The following is a 21,608-nucleotide window of genomic DNA, read 5'->3' on the forward strand; positions in this document are numbered from 1 at the left end:
AAGGAAAAATTTTTAAAAAGCAGTTGAAGAAGACGGTCATCTCATTAATAAATACTCCAAGTGAAAGAAATTGAGTAAAAATCCACTATGGAAGGGGAAATGAGAATAACAACAAATTTTTCAAGGACCCTTGAAAGGACAATTGAATACCACTTAAAATCATGACCGTGTTTTATAAAAGTAATGAAAGAATTAAACGAAAGTATCAAGTAAATTAGGATATAGCTCTTGAGGTAGAAATGAATACATCTAAGAAGAAAGCAGAGGATTTAGAACACAATAAAAAAGACATTTTTTTAAAGCAGCTGAGATCCTGAAAAGAGAAAACAGAAAATGAAAACAAATGCAAAGATAAATAAAAAATTAGGCAAAATTCAAAGAATAAATGAAAGCACTATAAAAAACACATCTTTTGTTCTATGATTAGTCTATCTATTCCATTTTGAACAATACAAAAGATGTTTTTTTTTTTTTTATTTTCTCCATCATTTTTGCTAAGGTTGTTGCTTTTTCCTTATCAACAACAAATTCTTAACTAATTAAGGAAGCAGAAGTTTTCCAGTGGATTTCAATTTCTATAATTGATGAATCAAATGTAGTAGAAACTACCATTCAAGGAAGAGGCTTGAATAAAGCTTGAATAAAGAAGATATTGGCAAGAAACATGACATTGCCACCATTACTCCTGAGAAGTCAACAAATGCAACACCAGAATGTGAATAAAATTCCAGTCTAGGAACACTACAGTATAATAAAAATTCTTAATATCATAATAATATAGTACTTAATAATAACCATATTAATATAACAAATAGCCATATATTAATATATTGATTATGTTATTAATTGATTAAATGATATTATTAATAACGTATATAATAATCTCCTAGAAATTCAATAGCCATCCAAGGAACTCTGGAGTTTAAGAACACTGCTTTCATTACAAGTATGTAATTTAGTAAAGATTTTTGTCTAAATTGTATTCTTGACTTAGTCATTTCAAATTTTATAGTTTGTAACAGTAAGATTATTCACTAAGGACTGAAACATCTTCAAATTCCATTATTTTATAAATAAGAAAATAAGGTTTGGTGTTGAATAATTGGTGGTTTAAAAATGTAGACTATTTTATCTTGATAAGTATAAAGAATTTGACATATTGTAGGTGTTTTGTTTTAAATTTAGTTTTATTATACTAGTCTCACACTGTCTGCCTTATGGTCTAGGAGGTATAAGTACAAGTGTTTACATGGTATAAGTCACACTCAGGCTTATTCTATCTCTTTCTCCCTATCTCACATGCTCCTACCTCATAGCTTCTGAATCCATATGTTCTTGTAGAATAATCCTTATATAATTCAATCTGTTCTGACTTCCAAGATCATGTTCAATCATTTGTCAAAAGGAAACAGATTTCATTTTATCTGCTTGGGGGGTGAATTTTCTCTTACTGTTTTATGATTAATTTATATATCCCAGTATCAATTATCAATATTAAAATGGAAAAGAATACCCAAATAGTATTCTACTTTTGAAATTCATGGAGGAAAATTGCACACAAATTTTGGAAATAGATGGCAAAGTACCGAATAAAATAATACTCAGACAACCAACTAAAAGCTGTCCAAAGTTTGTTTTTGGGAAGCACCATAGACAAGCTTCATAACTATGACAGCAAACATATTTTGCAGGCATTCAGTTAAAATAAGTAAATAAACATTGTCCAAAGAAAACTGATAAAATAAAACAGAACTATTTCTCACTTATAAAAACAAAGGAAAAATTGAATATAATTTTGAATTACTCTCTAAAATGACATACCTGCAAAACTGAGCATAATGGTCAAATAAATAACTGGACACTAAACAAAAGAGAATAAGATTAGTCATTTCTTCAAAATAACAGGGGGTGAGCAGAGTATTCCACATGACACCCAATCAAAAACTAAGAAGCTAAATATATTTGCATAGATATGAAAGACTAAGAAATGAAATGAATATCTTTATGTGGCAAAAATGAGACAAAGTCAAGAGTGTAGAGCAAAAAAGTTTCCACTTTTTTAAAAATTACTTTTGGAAAAAAATCCTCATCTACTCTCTATGAAACATTGAGTTTTTTAATAAGAATATTGGAAGGATAAATAAGGAAGAAAAAAATGAAGTAGGAAAGTCTAATAGACGAGGTTGAAGTGAATTAATATTCCAGAGAAATATCATTCTAGCATTAAAGAAACACTATAGACCTTGGGAATCCTTTTATGGTTTGAGAGAGGATAGGGTAGCAAGAAAAGATTGATCAAGGTGATAGAGCCAAGATAGTGGAGCAAAAGCAGGGCCTTTCTAGGGATCTCCCCCAAACCCAGTCAAATACCTGTAAAAATGACTCTAAACAAATTCTGGAGCTGTAGAACCTACAGAATGATGAAGTGATACAAATCTCCAGACCAAGAAAGCCTAGAAGGTTGATGGAAGCATGCAGTGTGCCACATTGGAAGCAGAGCACAGGCCAGTGTGGGATGCACTGCCACAGATTGAACTTGAGAAAGGCCTTGGAGGGACCAAATCACTGGCAGCTGTGGCAGTTTCCAGACTTCATGACCCAAAACTTCAAGGACAAATTGGAAAGGCAGTGGAAAAAAAAATCTGCTGGACTTGTGTAAGAAAGTAGATTGGTCAGGCCCCAGACCCAGGGTGGTAGAGGCAGCAGAGGAGCCCACAGTAGCTGCAGCAGCAGAAGGGGCAGTGGCAGTGGCAGGAGCTGTTTCTGGAGTTCTATGCCCATAAATTGTAGGGGGATCAAGTGGCTGATAGTACATTCCCACTCCTGCTGGAAGCAGAGAACAACCTTGACAAAGAGCTCAAGGGTCAAGTAATTGGCTGGGGAAATGAGCAAAACAGGAAAGGAAAATCAAACTACGGAATCTTACTGGTGACAAAGATCAAAACAAACAATCAGAAGAAGACAACAAAGTCAAAACTCCTACATCCAAAGACTCCAAGAAAAATATGAATTGGTCTCAGGACATAGAAGAGCTCAAAAAGCATTTTGAAAATTAAGTAAGAGAAGTACAGCAAAAATTGGAAAGCTTAATAAGAGTGACACAAGAAAATCATGAAAAACAAGTCAACTGCTTGCTAAAGGTAACCCAAAAAAATGCAGAGGAAAATAACATCTTTAAAAATAGACTAACCTAAATGACAAAAGCGGTCCAAAAAGCCAGTGAGGAGAAGAATGCTTTAAAAAGCAGAATTGACCAAATGGAAAAGGAGGTTGAAAAGCTCACTACAGAAAAAGTTCTTTGAAAATTAGAATGGAGCAGATTGAAGCTAATGATGTGGTGAGAAACCAAGAAATTATAAAATAAAACCAAAAGAATGAAAAAGAAGAAAACAATGAGAAATATCTCATTGGAAAAAACAACTGACCTGGAAAATATATCCAGGAGAGATAATTCAAAAATTATGGGTCTTCCTGAAAGCCATGATCAAAAAAGGAGCTTATACATCATCTTCCAAGAAATTGTCAAGGGAAACTGCCCTGATATTCTAGAACCAAAGAGTAAAATCGAAATGGAAAGAATTTGCCAATCACCTCCTGAAAGAGATCCCAAAAGGAAAACTCCTAGGAACATTGTAGCCAAATTTCAGAGTTCCTAGGTCAAGGAGAAAATATTATAAGTAGCCAGAAAGAAACAATTCAAGTATTGTGGAAATATAGTAAGGATTTGTCAACTTCTACCCTGAAAGATCAAAGGACTTGGAAAATGATATTCCAGAGGTCAAAGGAGATAGGGAGAGGTAGAAAGTAACGAATCACATAAAAGGGCAAGAAAGAGCTTTTACAATGGGGAGAACAGAGGGGTGATGAATGGAAATAAGTGAGCCTTACCCTCCTGGGATTTGACTTAAGGAGGGAATAACACACACTCAATTGGATATGGAAATCTATTTTACCCTGCAGGAAGTCAAGGGGGAAGAGGATAGGAGAGTGAAGATAATGGAAAGGACAACAAATTGGGGAAAGAGATAATCAGAAGCAAACATACTTGTGGAAGGACAGGTCAATGGAGAGAATGGAATAAATGGAGGGAAGGATAGGACAAAGGGAAATGTGATTAGTCTTTCACAAGATAACTATTATGATACTATTTTGCATGACTACACTGTATGATCTGTACTGAATTGCTGGTTTTCTCAATGATGGAGGGTGGAGAGGGAGGAAGGGAGAGAATATGGAACTCAATGCTTTAATAATGAATGTAAAAAATTGATTTTAGCATGCAATTGGAAAATAAGATGTACAGGCAATGAGGAATAGAAATCTATTTTGACCTACAGGAAAATAGAATGGAAGGGAGATGGAAGAAGTGGGGAGGGGTAATAGAAGGGATGACAGATTGGTGGAAGGGATAGATGGGGAGCATTCTTTCCTGGAGTGGTGGGTTGGGGAGAGATGGGGAGAAAATTTTGAATTCAAATTTTCGTGGAAGTGAATGTTGAGAACTGAAAAATAAATAAATTATATTTTTAAAAAAGAAATTGTCAAGGAAAACTGCCCTAATATTGTAGAACCAGAGGGTAACATAGATATTGAAAGAAACCACAAATCAATTCCTGAAAGAGATCTCCAAAGGCAAACTCATAGGAATATTGTAGCCAAATTCCAGACTTCCCAGGTCAAGGAAAATATATTGTAAGAAGCTAGAAAGAAACAATTTGAGTATTGTGGAAACTCAATCAGGATAACACAAGATCTAGCAGCTTCTACCATAAGGGTTCAGAGGGCTTAGAATATGATATTCCAGAGGTCAAAGAAGCTGGGATTAAAACCAAGTATCACCTACCCAGCAAAAGTGAGTATAATACTGGGGTGGGCGTGGGGGGTGAGAATAGTCATTCAATGAAATAGAGGACTTTCAAGCACTGTTGATGAAAAAACCAGAGCTGAATAGAAAATTTGACCTTCAAATATAAGAATCAGGAGAAACAGGAAAAAGTAAACAGGAAAGAGAAATCATAATGAACTTACTAAAGTTGAACTATTTACATTCCTACATGGAATGATAATATTTGCAACTTTTGGGGCTTTTCTCAGTTTTGGGATAGTTTGAAGGATGATAGATAGATAGATAGATAGATAGATAGATAGATAGATAGATAGATAGATCAATAGATAGATAGGTAGATAGATATGTAGATAGATAGATAGATGATAGATGGATAGAGGGCACAGAGTGAGTTGAATATGAAGAAATGATATCTGAAATAAGATTAATGGGTGAGAGAGGAATATGTTGGGAGAAGAAAAAAGGAAGAAATAGAATGGGGTAATTATATCTCACATAAAATAGGAAAAGGAAAACATTTTCAGCTGAGGGGAAGAAGGGGGAGGTGAGATGGAAAAAAGGGAAATTTACACTCATTATACTTGGATTAAGGAAGGAATAACATGCACGCTCAATTTGGTGTGAAAATCTATCTTACACTTAAGGAAAGTGGGAGGGAAGACAGTAAACGGCAGGGGGGAATAGAAGAAAGGAGGGCAAGTGGGAGGAGGGGACAATTAGAAGTAAACACTTTTGAGGAGGGACAGGCTCAAAAGAGAGAACAGAATATATGGGGGGCAGGATAGAATGGAGAGAAATATAGTTAGTCTTTCACATGACTTATGGAAGTGTTTTGTATGACTACACACGTATAACCTATATGGAACTGATTGCTTTCTCAATGGGGTTAGGTGGGGAGAGAGAAAGAAAGAGCAGAATGGAGCCCAGTTTGGGCTGTTCTGGCACAGATGGGACTGGAGCAGGCTTCAGGGCACTGAATCTTGGGCAGCTGCTGCGGTTTTCAGATTTTTCAACTCACAAATGCCAAAGACAGCTGTAAAGGTTAATGAGAAATCTCTTTCACGTGAGTGAGAGGGGAGCACAGTCTGACCCCAGTCCCAGCCCCAGAGCAGGGGCAGCCACTGCTCCAGTGGACTGTTTTTGGAGATTTTGGTCTAGAGGCAATGAGGGAATTGAGCAGTCCTTAGTTACAGTCCTGGGGTGAGGAGGAGTGCTGGCATGGCAGAGTTGGTGGTAGCTGTAGAGAGGGAATAGTATTTGCATTTCCAGGGCAGAAAACAGTACTTTTTGTTGCTCACAGACCAGAGCACAGGCAGGAGAGGAGTAACACCACTTGTTGACTATGCCACTTTGGAGGAATGGAAAACTTAAAGGTCTCTAGACATTTCTTGGAGAACAGCTATACAAAACCTCTGAGATCTGGGGTAGTCTACCCTCCACTTGACAAAGGACACAAAAGTCAAGTAATTGGCTGAGAAAATACCCCAAAAGGGGGAAAATAAGTCTATAGGAGGTTATTTTCTAGCTGAAAGTATTTTCTTTTATCCTTTCAGGTGAGGAACAGCAAAGCACACAATGAGAAGACTGAAGCATACTACTGGATGAAACCAGCAAGGTCAAAGCTCCTGCATCAAAAGCTTCCAGAAAGAATATGCAATGGTCCCAAGCCATGGAAGAGCTCAAAAATGATTTTTAAAATCAAGTAGGAAAGGTGGAGGAAAAATTGGAAAGAGAAAAGAGAGAGTGATGCAAGAAAATCATGAAAAACGAGTCAACAGCTTGCTTCAGCCAAAAATGCTGAAGAAAATAACTCCTTTAAAAATAGACTAGCCCAAATGGCAACAGAGGTTCAAAAAGCCAATGAGAAGAAGAATGCCTTAAAAAGTAGAATTAGTCAAATGGAAAAGAAGCTGCAAAGGCTCACTGAAGAAAATAATTCTTTAAAAATTATGATGGAGCAGATGGAAGCTTTACGGGAAATCAAGAAATTATAAAACAAAACACAAAGAATGAAAAAAAAGTAGAAAACAATGTGAGATATCTCATTGGAAAAGCAACTGACCTGGAAAATAGTTCCAGGAGAGATCATTTTAAAATTATTGGTCTACCTGAAACCCAATCAAAAAAGAGCCTAGACATCATCTTTCAAAAAAATTATCAAGGAAAATTGCCCTGATATTTTAGAACCAGAAGGTCTAATAGAAATGGAAAGAATCCACTGATAGCCTCCTGAAAAATATTCCAAAAGGAAAACTCCTAGGAATATTGTAGTCAAATTCCAGAGTTCCCAGGCCAATATTACAAACAGCCAGAAAGAACCAATTCAAGTACTGTGGAAGTAAAATTAGGATAACACAATATTTATCAGCTTCTACACTAAAGGATCAAAGGGCTTGGAATATGATATTCCAGAGGTCAAAGGAGATAGAATTAAAACCAAGAATCACTTACCCAGAAAAATTAAATAAAATGCTTGAAGGGCAAAACTGGAATTTCAATGAAATAGAGGTTGAGAAATGGGGAGAAATTTTTGAATTCAGATCCTTGTGGAAGGGAGTGTTGAAAACTGCAAAAATAAATTATAAATTGAAAAGCAAAGTTAAAAAATTAAATAAATAAAACTAATGTTAAAACTTGTTTTTACATGCAACTGGGAAATAAGAAATACAGGCAATGGGGTATAGAAATTTATCTTGCCTGACAAGAAAAAAGAGTGGAAGGCGATAAAAGAAGGTGGTGGAGACAGAAAGGAGGGCAGATTAGGGGAAGGCATAGTCAGAATGCATGCTGTCTTGGGTGTGTGGCTGTGAGAGATTGGGAGAAAATTTGTAACTCAAGGGGGCGGAGCCAAGATGGTGGAGTAGAAAGACGCACATACGCTACCTCTGAACCCACTGCCCATAAAATATCTGTAAAAAAAGAACCACCGGCAAATTCTGGAGCAGCAGAAGCCACAGAACAATGGAGTGGATGAGATTTCTGCTCCAGAGAGCCTGAAAACCTCTCGCAAAAGGTCCCTTGTGCCCTGGACCCGGAGCAGAGCCCAACCCTGCCTTGGCCGCCTGGTGCCGATAGGAGTGGATCTGAGCAGGCTTCAGGGATGGAATCTCCAGTGGCTGCGTGGGTCCTCCACCCACAGGTGACAAGGGTCGGTGAGAGGGTCTCTTCGGCGGGTTGAGAGGGGTGTGGGGTGCCCCCATAACTCAGGAGGCAGCAGCAGAGGCAGAAGCAGACAGGGGCTCCCCAAGCAGGCAGGAGCTAGGATCCATTGTTGAAGGTCTCTGCATAAACCCCCTGAGGGAACTGAGTCCCTGAGGCGGCCCTGCCCTGACCTGAGCACCTGAACTTAATCTCACACTGAATAGCAGCCCTGCCCTCTCCAAAAGCCCTGAGGCTGGGAAGCAGCATTTGAATCTCAGACCCCAAGTGCTGGCTGGGCAAATCTGGAGGCGAGGTGGGGGTGGAGAGGACACTCAGAAGCCAAGTCACTGGCTGGGAAAATGCCTAGAAAAGGGAAAAAAAAATAAGACTATAGAAGGCTACTTTCTTGGTGAACAGGTATTTCCTCCCTTCCTTTCTGATGAGGAAGAACAATGCTTACCATCAGGGAAAGACACAGAAATCAAGGCTGCTGTATCCCAGCCCACTCAATGGGCTCAGGCCATGGAAGAGCTCAAAAAGGATTTTGAAAATCAAGTTAGAGAGGTGGAGGAAAAACTGGGAAGAGAAATGAGTGACATGCAAGCAAAGTACGAACAGCAGGTCAGCACCCTGCTAAAGGAGACCCAAAAAAATGCTGAAGAAAATAACACCTTGAAAAATAGGCTAACTCAATTGGCAAAAGAGGTTCAAAAAGCCAATGAGGAGAAGAATGCTTTCAAAAGCAGAATAAGCCAAATGGAAAAGGAGATTCAAAAGCTCACTGAAGAAAATAGTTCTTTCAAAATTAGAATGGAACAGATGGAGGCTAATGACTTTATAAGAAACCAAGAAATCACAAAACAAAACCAAAAGAATGAAAAAATGGAAGATAATGTGAAATATCTCATTGGAAAAACAACTGACCTGGAAAATAGATGCAGGAGAGACAATTTAAAAATTATGGGCCTACCTGAAAGCCTTGATGAGAAAAAGAGCCTAGACATCATCTTTCATGAAATTATCAAGGAAAACTGCCCTGAGATTCTAGAACCAGAGGGCAAAATAAGTATTCAAGGAATCCACAGAACACCGCTTGAAAGAGATCCAAAAAGAGAAACTCCTAGGAACATTGTGGCCAAATTCCAGAGTTCCCAGGTCAAGGAGAAAATATTGCAAGCAGTTAGAAAGAAACAGTTCAAGTATTGTGGAAATGCAATCAGGATAACACAAGATCTAGCAGCTTCTACATTAAGGGATTGAAGGGTGTGGAATAGGATATTCCAGAAGTCAAAGGAACTAGGACTAAAACCAAGAATCACCTACCCAGCAAAACTGAGTATAATACTTCAGGGGAAAAATTGGTCTTTCAATGAAATTGAGGACTTTCAAGCATTCTTGATGAAAAGACCAGAGCTGAAAAGAAAATTTGACTTTCAAACACAAGAATGAAGAGAAGCATGAAAAAGTAAATAGCAAAGAGAAGTCATAAGGGACTTTACTAAAGTTGAACTGTTTACATTCCTACATGGAAAGACAATATTTGTAACTCTTAAAACTATTCAGTATCTGGGTACTGGGTGGGATTACACACACACACATGCACACATGCACACACACACACACATAGAGACAGAGTGCACAGAGTGAATTGAAGAGGATGGGATCATATCTTAAAAAAAATGAAATCAAGCAGTGAGAGAGAAATATATTGGGAGGAGAAAGGGAGAAACGGAATGGGGCAAATTCCCTCTCATAAAAGAGGCAAGCAAAAGACTTATTAGAGGAGGGATAAAGAGGGGAGGTGAGAGAAAAACATGAAGTTTACTCTCATCACATTCCACTAAAGGAAGGAATAAAATGCGCACTCATTTTGGTATGAAAACCTATCTTACAATACAGGAAAGTGGGGGATAAGGGGATAAGCAGGGTTGGGGGGATGATGGAAGGGAGGGCATGGGGAGGAGGGAGCAACTTGAGGTCAACACTCATGGGGAGGGACAGGATCAAAAGAGAGAACAGAAGTAATGGGGGACAGGATAGGATGGAGGGAAATATAGTTAGTTCTTACACAACACTACTATTATGGAAGTCATTTGCAAAACTATACAGATTTGGCCTATATTGAATTGCTTGCTTTCCAAAGGGAAGGGGTGGGGAGGGAGGGAGGAAGAGAAGTTGGAACTCAAAGTTTTAGGAACAACTGTCGAGTACTGTTCTTGCTACTAGGAAATAAGAAATACAGGTAAAGGGATATAGGATGGAGACAAGGGCAGAGAGGGATGATAGAAGAGAGGGCAGATTGGCAGACAGGGGCAATAAGAACGCTCGGTGTTTTGGGGTGAGGGGAGGGGACATAAGGGGAGAAAATTTGGAACCCAAAATTTTGTGGAAATGAATGTTAAAAGTTAAATAAATAAATAAAGAAGAAAAAAGAAGAAAAAAAGAAAAAGAAAAAGAAAAAAAGAAAAAAAATTTGTAACTCAAAATCTCATGGAAGTGAATGATGAAAACTAAAAATAAATTAATTAATCAATTGAAAGAAAAGATCAGTCAGGATTTTAGGGAAGAAGTAGACTAGAACATTTCAATTTCTCTCTCTCCCTTTGCGGCACTGGGAGGGTATTAGGGTGTATGATTTCTAGAATATATCCATTTTTTAAGCTATCATTTCCAATTTTTAGAGTGTCAAGTGTAACCTTAGAATAGTTATAATTTTTGTTCCCCTTACTTTTAGTAACATGCAGCATGTTTTCCAAATGGCGATGTATAGTTTGCAATTATTCTTTTAATTAGATCGATGGTCACTCAAAAGAGATCAATTTTGCAAGTCACACAGGAAAAACAAAAACAAAGTAGATGAAAAATGCCTTTTACTCTTAGGAGGATAAATTGTTGGATAGCTATTTCTTATCATAATTACATCTATTTTTGAATTGACACTACACATCTGTGCCCAGAGTCAAATTGGGAGAAAGGATATTTCACATGTTTATGGTGTATTCATTGAGCTAAAATGCCTTCTTGCTACCAAAACTCATGTTTTTCATATGAGTATTCTTCCAGCAGTGCTAACCCGGCTAAAGATCATAGAACACCATGACCTCAGAATAATCACAATTGCAAATAATTGAAAAGGCAGCAGAGAAATTTGCAGTTAGTGCTTCCTTCAGCAGCACATATACTAAAGTTGGAATGAAAGAGAATAGCATGACCCCTGCACAAGGAGAACATGCAAATTCATGCAGTATTCCATTTTTTTTTTTGTTTTTGGTATTGACTAAGAATTAAAGCAGTGGATCAGTGGTACAGATTAAATACCCAATACACAGTAGATAATGACCAGAGTAATACAGTGGTTGATAAAATCAAAATCCCCAGTTTGGGATGAAAACCCATTAACTGATGAAAATTGCTGGGAAAACTGGAAAAGAGTTTGGCAGAAACTAGTTTAGACTAAAATCCCACACCATATACTAAGATAAAGTCAAAATCGTCATATGATTTAGAAATAAATTAGAATAGTTTACCTGTCAGATCTATGCACAAAGGAAGTATTTATGACCAAAGAAGAGATAGAGAGCATTGCTAGATATAAAATTGATAATTTTGATAACATTAGATTAAAAAAAATTGAACAAAACCAAAGCAGCTAAGATCAGAAAGCAGAAAACTTGGCTTTTTCTCTTTCCCAACATGACTAATATGGAAATATGTTTTGTATGACTGTAAATGTATAGCCTATATTAAATTGTTTGCTGTCATAGGGAGGTAAGTGTAAGGGCAGGAGGGGATTTGTAATTCAAATTAAAAAAACACAAATATTAAAAGTTAGTTTTCCATGTAGTTTGAGGAATTATTTTTTTAAATGAAATTTGTGGTAACTGTAAAGATGCTGCAGTACATTGCCAATAATGACATGCACAGGAAATAGCATAAACATCATGGAAGGCAAGCATAACCAGAAATGGATTCAGGCTAGTCATGCAACAATAATGAAGGTTATATGCAGAAAAATATTCAAAGACCCTGAAGAAGATATCTAGCATATGGGTAGATTCTCTGTGAATAGTTTTTCAGGGGTTATGAATAAGAATAACATAGGATAAGAAATCATAAATAGGTTTTAACATTCTAAGGAATATTCATAAAATTAATTGAACAACTGTTTTGAATTGAATTTAATTGAATGAGAAGATGGATCCACAAAAATTCTGAAGCTTTGTTCATGCTAAGAGTGTAATGGATGGAAAGTACCTCTGGCTTGTGTTCATAGGAAGAAGTTCCTGTGATCCAGCCAAACTGGCTTTTCTTCTGTTCCTCACTCTCAACACTAGAACTCTATTCTCTGTGCCTTTCCACTAGCCCTCCTCCATGTCTGGAATTCACTCGTTCATTACCTCTACCTCATAACACCTCAATCTTCCTCTAAGTTACAGCTTAGGTACAATCCTATTCATTAAACCTTTCCTTATTCCCCTTTTCCTTCTACCATCAACTCGAATGGGATCCCTCCCAAATTATCTTTTATTTCCTACTTTGTATATATTTGTATTTAATTTTATATTTATTCTGTATATTTTCTATGTCTTTGTTTCACCCATAGAATATAAGCTTACTCCAAAAAGGAATTATTTAATTTTTATGAGTTTATAGTAACCAGAGACTCCCAACGTGAACAATCCCACCCCCTGGAATGACATAGGGGGACAGTAGTGGCCTTGGGTGTAATTGAGGACATTGAATAAAAATTAGAGGGTAGTGGAAGCATAAAGAAAGAAGATAAAAAATTTTGAAAAACTGTTATATTTCATCTATTGTATAACAGTTAAAGTCATAGTGATTACATTATTTTCCAAATAAACACACAAAATGCAAGCTATACCTGATCAGTGGTCAAGTCCACCAACAAAATTAACAAGCAAGCATTGGCAGGTGAACATGAAGCCCATTGTCAGGAATCCAGCATGCATTGGCAGGAGTATATGCATGTAATTACTTGCTTACAATATGATATTATATGACTACATGATGCAATATTGCATCATCAAAACTTTATTGCAGGAAAAAACACAAATTTACAATAAATTATCAAAGTAAGATGCATCATTTTTTAAAAAAATATAAATATTTTATATATTTTTTAAAATGATGCAAATTTCCAAAAAAAATATTGAAGGGTTAAAGAAAGTAGATTTCATGAGGGGAGGGGTGCTGTGTAATTTTTTAAAAGAGAGCAGTAGGTCACATAATTTCAGGAATCTCTGTTCTAACCTCTTAAAACAGTGTCTGGAACATAATGGATACTTAATATATAAATATTTGATTGACTCTTCACAGTGAGATCAGATAACGTTTGCAGTGCCCCAGATGTTTCTTCCAAACCATCATCTCTGTCAATTTTAAATCAAATCTGTGGTCAGTGTCCGTTTATGGATCCAGAGACTGGCAGAGAAATGTCACTATGTCATGCAGCCAGCTAGGTACCAACTGGTGTTGCCAATGATGGTACCAAGTCCTTCCTAGTCTCTCCCCCATGTCTAGAGGTCATTACTGTGTCTTCTAATGACTGACCTCATTTTTGCAAACAAGCTAGGTGACCCAGAAGGCTCTACTGTTGGGGGGTGGGGAAAGGCAGTAGAATGGGGGATATTGCAAATACCACATCTCCTTTTTGTCAGAGTAAAGTAGCTTTAGAGGTTGCATCTCTTACTTATATCAGGTATATGGAACAGACAGAGAGGAGACAAAAAGGGAGTACATAATAAACTGACATGGGTATGTGTGCCACTAGACTATTGTTCATGTAAAAGAAATCTGGGGACCTCAATATACTTAAAATTTATTCTATTTGTGTCCAGAGTGTGACATGGAAACCAAAACAAGGCAATGTGATGAAAAAGATTTCATAAATAAACAAATGTAAAATGTAGAAATATTTGAGTTGTTCAAAAGTGTCTTCCTTGGAAGCTATTGAATTCCACTTAGCTACAGGTATTTAATCCTTGTCTAAATGATTCCTTATTGGGGAAGTTTTCCTTTTCAAGTTTTGGTTTGAGTAAATGTTTCATAAGACTTCTTTTGGCTCTGGCATTTTAATCTTTGTGTAATTCAACACATTTTCCTTATCCAGGAGAATACAGTAGACAAAAGTAAACTGTGAGGAAATATCAGTGGATTTTACAACTGGAGATCACAAGAAAGCCTCTTCCTTTTCCTGATTATAGTGATTCATTGATCTTAATGAAGATAAGGAAAGAAAGTATTTAAGAGAAGATGAAAGAGAAAGAAGCTCTGATCTTCCTTGCCTTGATGTCTTTCCATGCCCATATTTTTTCCAAGAAACTTTTTACACCCTATATGTCCTATTCTTGGCCTTAATTCTTGAATACTTTAGTTTCATTGTCTTCCTGGCCTTACCCCCTTAACTATTGTAATCCTTCAAAGGATCTGCAATCTTATCAATATGGCCATCCATCCAAGGGTACAGATCACCTGTGCTTCCCTGTCCTGTTCCATTTTGGTCTGTTTTGCCATAGATATTCTCCAGAACACCTACCTAATTTCAGGTATTTTATACCTCTTAGGAACCAATGTAAAATTCAATCTGTCCATATGCTATTCCTCATTCTCATCATGTGACCAACATCTTGTTTTCTCATCACACATATTCTAGAGATGCAGTGGAAGAATTATGCAACAGAAAATGGATGGAATATATAGAACCAAAAATTATTCCTCAGCAGATAAATGGTCAAAGAATGTAAACAAAAATTTTTCAAAAGAATATTCACAATCATGTGAAAGGATTAACCAGAGTACTAAAATTAAGAGAAAGGTAAATCAAAATAACACTAAAGTTTTCCCTGAAAACTGGCAAAATTATAGAAGAAGGGACTAGCCAATTTTGGAAGGGCAGTGGAAAGAAAGGCACACTAGTTCATTGTTGATGTGTCTTTGAATTGGTACAGCCATTTTACAAAACAATTTGGAATTATTATTTTTCTAAAGGACTAGAATATCCATAACCTGTGGATCAGAGATGATTTTATGATGTATGATGCTTTTACCTCCAAAAAGATCAGTGAAAAGAAGAAAATTTCCATACAACACCAAATTATTTATAGCAACACTTTTTGTGATGGCAAAGAACTGGAAACAACACAAATGCCCAATCAATTGGAGAATTGCTAAACAAATTGTGGTAGATGAATATAATGGAATATTATTGTACTATAAAAAATGATGAATGTGATGACTATAGAGAAGCATGGAAAGACATGTACGAGCTGGTGCAGAATGAAGTAAGCAGGGACAAGAAACAATATACAAAGTTAGTAAAGTAACACAAATGGGAAAACACACAAAAAAGGAAATGTTACAAAATTATTAAGAAAAAATAGCATCGCTTGAAAGAGATGAAAAGACATCCCACCCTTTTACAGAGGTGGGAGGTCCATGATTGTTCTACATTGAACGTATTTCAGCCTTTTTTTGTTGTAATGATCAACTGCGCTAATTTTTTTCCTCTTTTTTTCTTTAGTATTTAAAATATTATTTATTATATGGGATAGCTTCCTGGGATGTGTAGGAAAATACTGATGAAAATGATGTTTATGTACAAAACAATTTCATCCATAAAAGCACACATTTTAAAAAAAAAGAAAACAGATGAGATAGCTAAGGTAATAGAGAAGGACGAGAGGTGGGAAGTCAGAGTATCATATTGGTTTCCTTGAGATGTCAGGAGAAAACAAGGAAAGGCTCCAAGAAGATAGGTGGACCACCATGCCAAATGTTTTTGGGAGGATATGGATGAGATTTGCATAAAATGGACAACAGTGGATGGATTTCAGGTGGGAATCTTGAATTGATGGGAATCAATAACCCATTTGAGTATTAGGACAAAGGAAAGACCCAGAATTCTAGGTGGACCTTCTGTCAGAGAGTTATGTGAGAACACAGAAAAGAGCTACTTAGATTGAAAAGTCACAGATGAGTTGGAATAAGTACCTTTGGAAGAGGGTCCACATCTATAAGACCATATATCTATTGGTAAATCAAAGTACTGAATTATATCTTAGTGTACTTCAGAATATCAGCTACCATCCTCGTCACCACCACCATCATACAGTGGCCTACCTGTTTATATATTTTCCTAACTATATATTTTCCCATTGTCTTTTGGGTCACTAACCAGGTGAATACTCATCTTAAAAATGGTGAGTTTTTATGTTAGGAAGCACCATTGTCCCATTAAAAGTGCCACACAGCTCCTAGCTGTGTGACCCTGAACAAGCCCCTTCATCTCTCTCAGTCTCAGTTTTCTCATATATGAAATGAAGATGATAACAGCCCCTGCCTTTCAGAGTTGTAAGAATAAAGTGATATAATATTTGCAAGTATGTAAATCTGCATACCTCAAAATGATATATAAGTAATAGTTACTATTGATAGTAACAATAACTACTATTAATGTACTAATGGAGTAACTAAGAGACTTTTTAAGAGAACAATATTAACTGCCTCTCTATCTGTACAGTAAGAGTCTCATTAGGCCCTTCCCATAAGTTTACTTAATGTTATACCCAGATAATTAAAGTCCTCAAAGTCCAATTATCAGATAATACTTATGCATCTCATATTTGATTTACCTGTCACACTTTAAATTTAACATTTTTTCATCTTTTTTTCATAATTGGAACCAAAAATAACTCAGATGAAAAGATTAAGGACCAAGATAATGGGAAAGAGACCCAGATACACAAAGGCCTAAATAGGCCCTTAAATATGGGGAAGGACCCTGGGGAAAAAAGTAAAGGAAACAACATCGGAAAGAGCTGCACTGGGAAACTCCAACCTCTTTATATATGAAGCACTTTCTTTGGCACAGTGTCCCACACTGGCTCATTATGCAGAAAACAGCTTTCTCCCTGAAGCACACATGGACGCTGGATTCACATTAAGTTCCATGACAGCAAGCTCTAAGGCACAGTCAAGATTTGTGGAGCCTTAGCAAAGAGTGATGACTTCAGCATAAGAGGTGCTCAGTCGTTTCAGTCATGTCCAACTCTCCGTGATCCAATTTGGGGTTTTCTTGGTGAAGACACTGTAGTGGTATGCCATTTTCTTCTTCAGCTCATTTTATAGTTGAGAAAAATAAGGCCAACAGGTTTAAGTGGCTTGCCTGGGATCACCTGGCTAGTAAGTGTCTAAAGTCAGATTTGAACTCAGTTAGATGTCTTCCTGACTCCAGGACTAGCACTCTATCCACTGCCAGAGTACCAGCTTTTAAATCCCACCTCTACCACTAATGACCAACTTGTCTGACTTTGAACAAGTCACTTGATCACTTCAGCCTTGAGTTTCATAATAATTAAATTGAAGAGGTGGACTAAATACTCTCTGAGTTCCTTTCCAACTCCAGCTGCATGATTCTCCTATTTTAACTGGATTTTTCCAGTATCAGCTCTTTATTTATGTGGTCAACCAACTAGGCTTATACTTCTCTTTGTGATACAAGATTTTGGTTTGTAATCATTGTGACATGGTTCAAAGTTCAATCTGAATAGCAAAATAGTAATGGGCTCTGAAGGATGCAAGTTTATCAAATGAAATGACAGAATATTAGTACTGGAGGGACCCTTCAAGATCATGTAGTGTGGTCAATTACATTTATATAACGCATTACATACAGTAGTTCATTTGATCTCCCAAACAACCCTGTGAAACAGGTCCTATTATTATCTCCATTTTATCAAGAAAGCTGAGAAAATGTATCAGCTATTAAGTGTCTTCATTTGGACCCTCTTCCAGGTCTTCCTGACTCTGGCCAACCCTGTTCCTACTTTCCCCATTTATCTATACTGTCTCATCAGTTCCAAAATACCATCTATAGCTTCCAAGACAGCTTGATACTCTTATGAAGCATATGCTGTGTACTCTAAGTTGTACAAAATATGCAAACAGAGACTTTATTCACTCTGGAAATACATTCCAACATCAGAATTTTAATGCTTTTGGAGCAATGTTATTGCAAAACCCCCAGAACCAAGATGAAATATAATGTCATCTTCCAAATGAGTTATGAAGTTCAAAACATCTGAGTTTAACAGTTTGGATTAGAAGGCAGTATGACATACAGCACACAGAAAGGCTATATGCTTATTCCCTCAGTCATTTCACAGTGGACAGAGTACTGGACCTAAAATCAGGAAGACCCAAGTTCAAATCCAGTTTGCTAAGTTGTGTAAGGCTGGGCAGGTCACTTAAGTCTCTGTCTCAGCTTGTTCATCTATACAAAGACGCTTGCCTCTCAGGGTTTATAAGAGATTGAAATATATTTGCAAAAGGTTCTGCAAATGTCAAAGCATTAATTATTTTTATTATTGTTGTTATTGTTGTAACAGCAAGCATTTTTTAAAATATCTATCCAGGGCAGAGAAACTTGTGCTTGATGGGGGTGGTAGAAAGTAGAGCCAAAGTTTAAGACCATGCCTTCATGGAAGTCATCATCTCGTAAGAAGATAGGAAGCAAACATGGATGATCATTCATTCATTCAAAATTCAATTAACTAGTGGCCAATGCTTATTCAATGACTATGTACTGGCTACTGTGCTTGGAATTGAACATGGATACAATGATTAAAAAAATGAAAAGGCTTCTGCCCTCAAGGAACTTATATTCTATTAAGGAAAAGAATATGCACAGAAAATTAAATACATAGTATCTGAAAAGTAATTTCTTGGAGGTGAGAGCCAGTGATTATGAAACTGGGAGAATGTGAAATGGGGATAAAATAGACTTGAAGGAGGTGATACCTGAGATGACATTTGAAGGAAGTAAAAGTTTCTAAGGCGTGAGGGTGAGGAAGGAGCATTTTTCTGGGAAATAACACAGGCTGTACGAAGGCATTAAGAAATGGAGTGTTGTGTATGAGCAACAACAAATTGCAAAGTTTGATTGGGTCAGAATGTGTGTGAAAGAGAGTAATGAACACATTAAAAGAGAATTAAAGGAAAACATTAAGTCTCAAAAGCTAGGTTAGGGCTAGATTGTGAAAAATTTCTAAAACCAAACCGAGCTGTTGATAGTTTCTTCTCGGGGCAAAATAGAGTCACTGGAGCTTCTCGAGTGAGGAGATAACATAGAGATCTGGATTTTAGTAATATCCATCTGACACTCAGCAGAGGTTAGAGTGGAGAAGTAGGAGAAAAACGTGGATCAGATCAATTAGGAGTCTGGCAAATTAATCCAGGCAAAAGGTGATGAAGGTCTGGATTAAAGTAGACTCTGCCTGAATAGAAAAAGGGAGTGAATATGTGATATGCTGTGGAGATGGAATCAATAAGACATAGCAACTGGTTGGATATGAGGGAGCATGAAAAATAGAAGAGAAATTTAAAAAGCATTTATGAATGACTTCCTTACCATGCATCAAACATTGTGCCAAGTGCTGGGGGTGATAAATAGAAAAGTAAGATGGTCCCAATTCTTAAGGAGGTCACATTCTAATTGGGAGGGTTCAGATGCAGGAGAGATGGAAAGGCTTGGTTATTCTATGGTTCAGTCAGCGCAGGTAGTAAGACACAATACTCCTTCTTAGTGGAAGGATTAGACTTATTTATTTCCCATTCATCAAAGTGGTCTAAGCAGCCAAGTCAGACCCATCCCTAGGGCTAAAAACTGCCAAAACCATGACAGTTAGGAAGGAGGAATCCTGGTGGGATTGGGGTGAGCAAAGGGAAGACTTGGGAAGGGATGATTCTGATGACATGAACCTAGGTGACTAGAAGAATGGTGGTGCCCTTTATAGAAATAGGAAAAATCTTTCAGGCATGGGGGTAGGATAATTATTATTGTTATCGTTTTCCTAATTTTCTCATTTATTACTATTATTTTTCCTAGTACTAATAATAATGATGAAACTCAACATTTCTATAGTGCTTACTATGTGCCATGTACTTCTCTGTTTCACAATTATTTCATCCTCACAACAACTCTGGGAGGTAGGTGCTATTATTATCCCCATTTTACAGATAAGGAAACTGAGTCAAACAGAGATGAAATGAATTTCTCAGACTCAATCACACAGCTAATAAGTATCTAAGATCAAATTTGAACTCAGGTCCTCCTGACTCAAGGCCCCATGTTCTATCCACCACCTGGCTCATAATGAATTCTGTTTTGAGTTTTGAGATGTCTGTATGATAGTTGAAGATGCCCAATAAATAGTAACATGGGACTAAGTTTCAGAAGTTCAGTAGAAATAATTGGGATAGATCTGGGAATTCTGAATACAAGCTATAATACATAACATTTAATGACAAGTAAATCAGAGAGGTGGAGACAAAGTTATGACATCAAAAGGAAAAGATTGTTTCTGTTGGATGGTTATGGATAATATTGTATTTATGTTGGAATTAAAGATAACTCAGTAACAGGGAAAAGAAGAATGGTCTAGTGAGAGGGCAAATATATGAAGACCAAGAATGCAGTACTTCAGCAGAATCTCCTGGTTTCACTGGCATGAGGGGTTCACAGATGGGAGGACTAGGAGAAGGCTAGAAAGGTACCAGATTGTAGATGATTTTGAATACCAGGGAAAAAAGTGAGAACCTAATTCCATAGGCAGTTGGAATCAATCACTGAGGGCTTTTTAGTATAGGAGTTACATTCAAATGCCATACTATCAGTAGGGATACTTTTAAAGTTGATTGAATTTGGAAGCAGACTCTAGAAGTATCATTCTGCTAAAAGCAAAGGTAATTCTTGCCTTATATTCCTGATAATTTCATTCTCAGAACATAGAGGGAAGCAATAAGGGCAGTGAGTGACTCTCTGAATTTGCATTGCTATCCATGGGGAACTGGTTGGCAATGTGGCTGTGATGGGAACTCTCAAAGGATATGGCTATGTTATCCTAGTATATGTGACTGTCATGGTAGGGAATGTGAGATAATAACCTATCGTGTACCCTAGATTTTAGGAAAACAGGGAAAGCAGGTTTCACAAAATTCAGAGAGGCAGATTTTTCTGATTTGAAACATTATAGAGGAAGATCCTCCCGCTTGGAATCCCAACTGGAGGCCCCTCCTACTCAATAGTCAAGGAAAAGGGAAAAAAACAGAAAGAGTGGAAAAAGCGACAGTCAACAAGCATTTATTAGACTCTACTCAAGCATGTTCAAGGGTTTTAAGTTTTATTTTCCTTTTCAAGGTGCTGTTTTTATTTTCTCTGCATCATTTGATATCCAATGGGAAAGCAAGGTTGCTAGAGAGAGACTTTAGCACCCATCCCATCTTCCAAGAGCCTGGAAATTCCAGTGTTTCCTTATCAGGCAACTTAAGTAGACCCAAAACCCAACAAGATGGGAGACAGATGCATTGACTCTTGAAACAGATATTACATTCCAGATTTCAGCAATGCATTGCTCAGGGGGAGTCTGTGAGCCACTTAATTTATTTACTGTGAATTTATTTCTTTATTTCCTCACTTTTTAGCTTCCCCTCCAGAGAGAATTCCCAAACTACAGCCCACCTGAAGACTTGTTTGCAGCTTATCATAGGTTGATGCCAGTGACCATACTCATCACATCCTATCTAAATGCAGTCAAGTCATAGA

General features: G+C 37.0%; 1 non-coding gene across 1 annotated transcript; it reads left to right on the plus strand.

Annotated features, from left to right (window-relative positions):
* The first annotated feature begins 11,144 nt into the window (after nucleotides 1-11,144).
* Nucleotides 11,145-11,246, plus strand: LOC140521786 (U6 spliceosomal RNA). The gene has a single exon (XR_011973084.1). It is a non-coding gene; the product is annotated as a U6 spliceosomal RNA (small nuclear RNA).
* The last annotated feature ends 10,362 nt before the right edge of the window (nucleotides 11,247-21,608 follow it).

Source organism: Notamacropus eugenii, chromosome 1, assembly GCF_028372415.1.
Source record: "Notamacropus eugenii isolate mMacEug1 chromosome 1, mMacEug1.pri_v2, whole genome shotgun sequence".
NCBI classification, from domain to species: Eukaryota; Metazoa; Chordata; class Mammalia; order Diprotodontia; family Macropodidae; genus Notamacropus; species Notamacropus eugenii.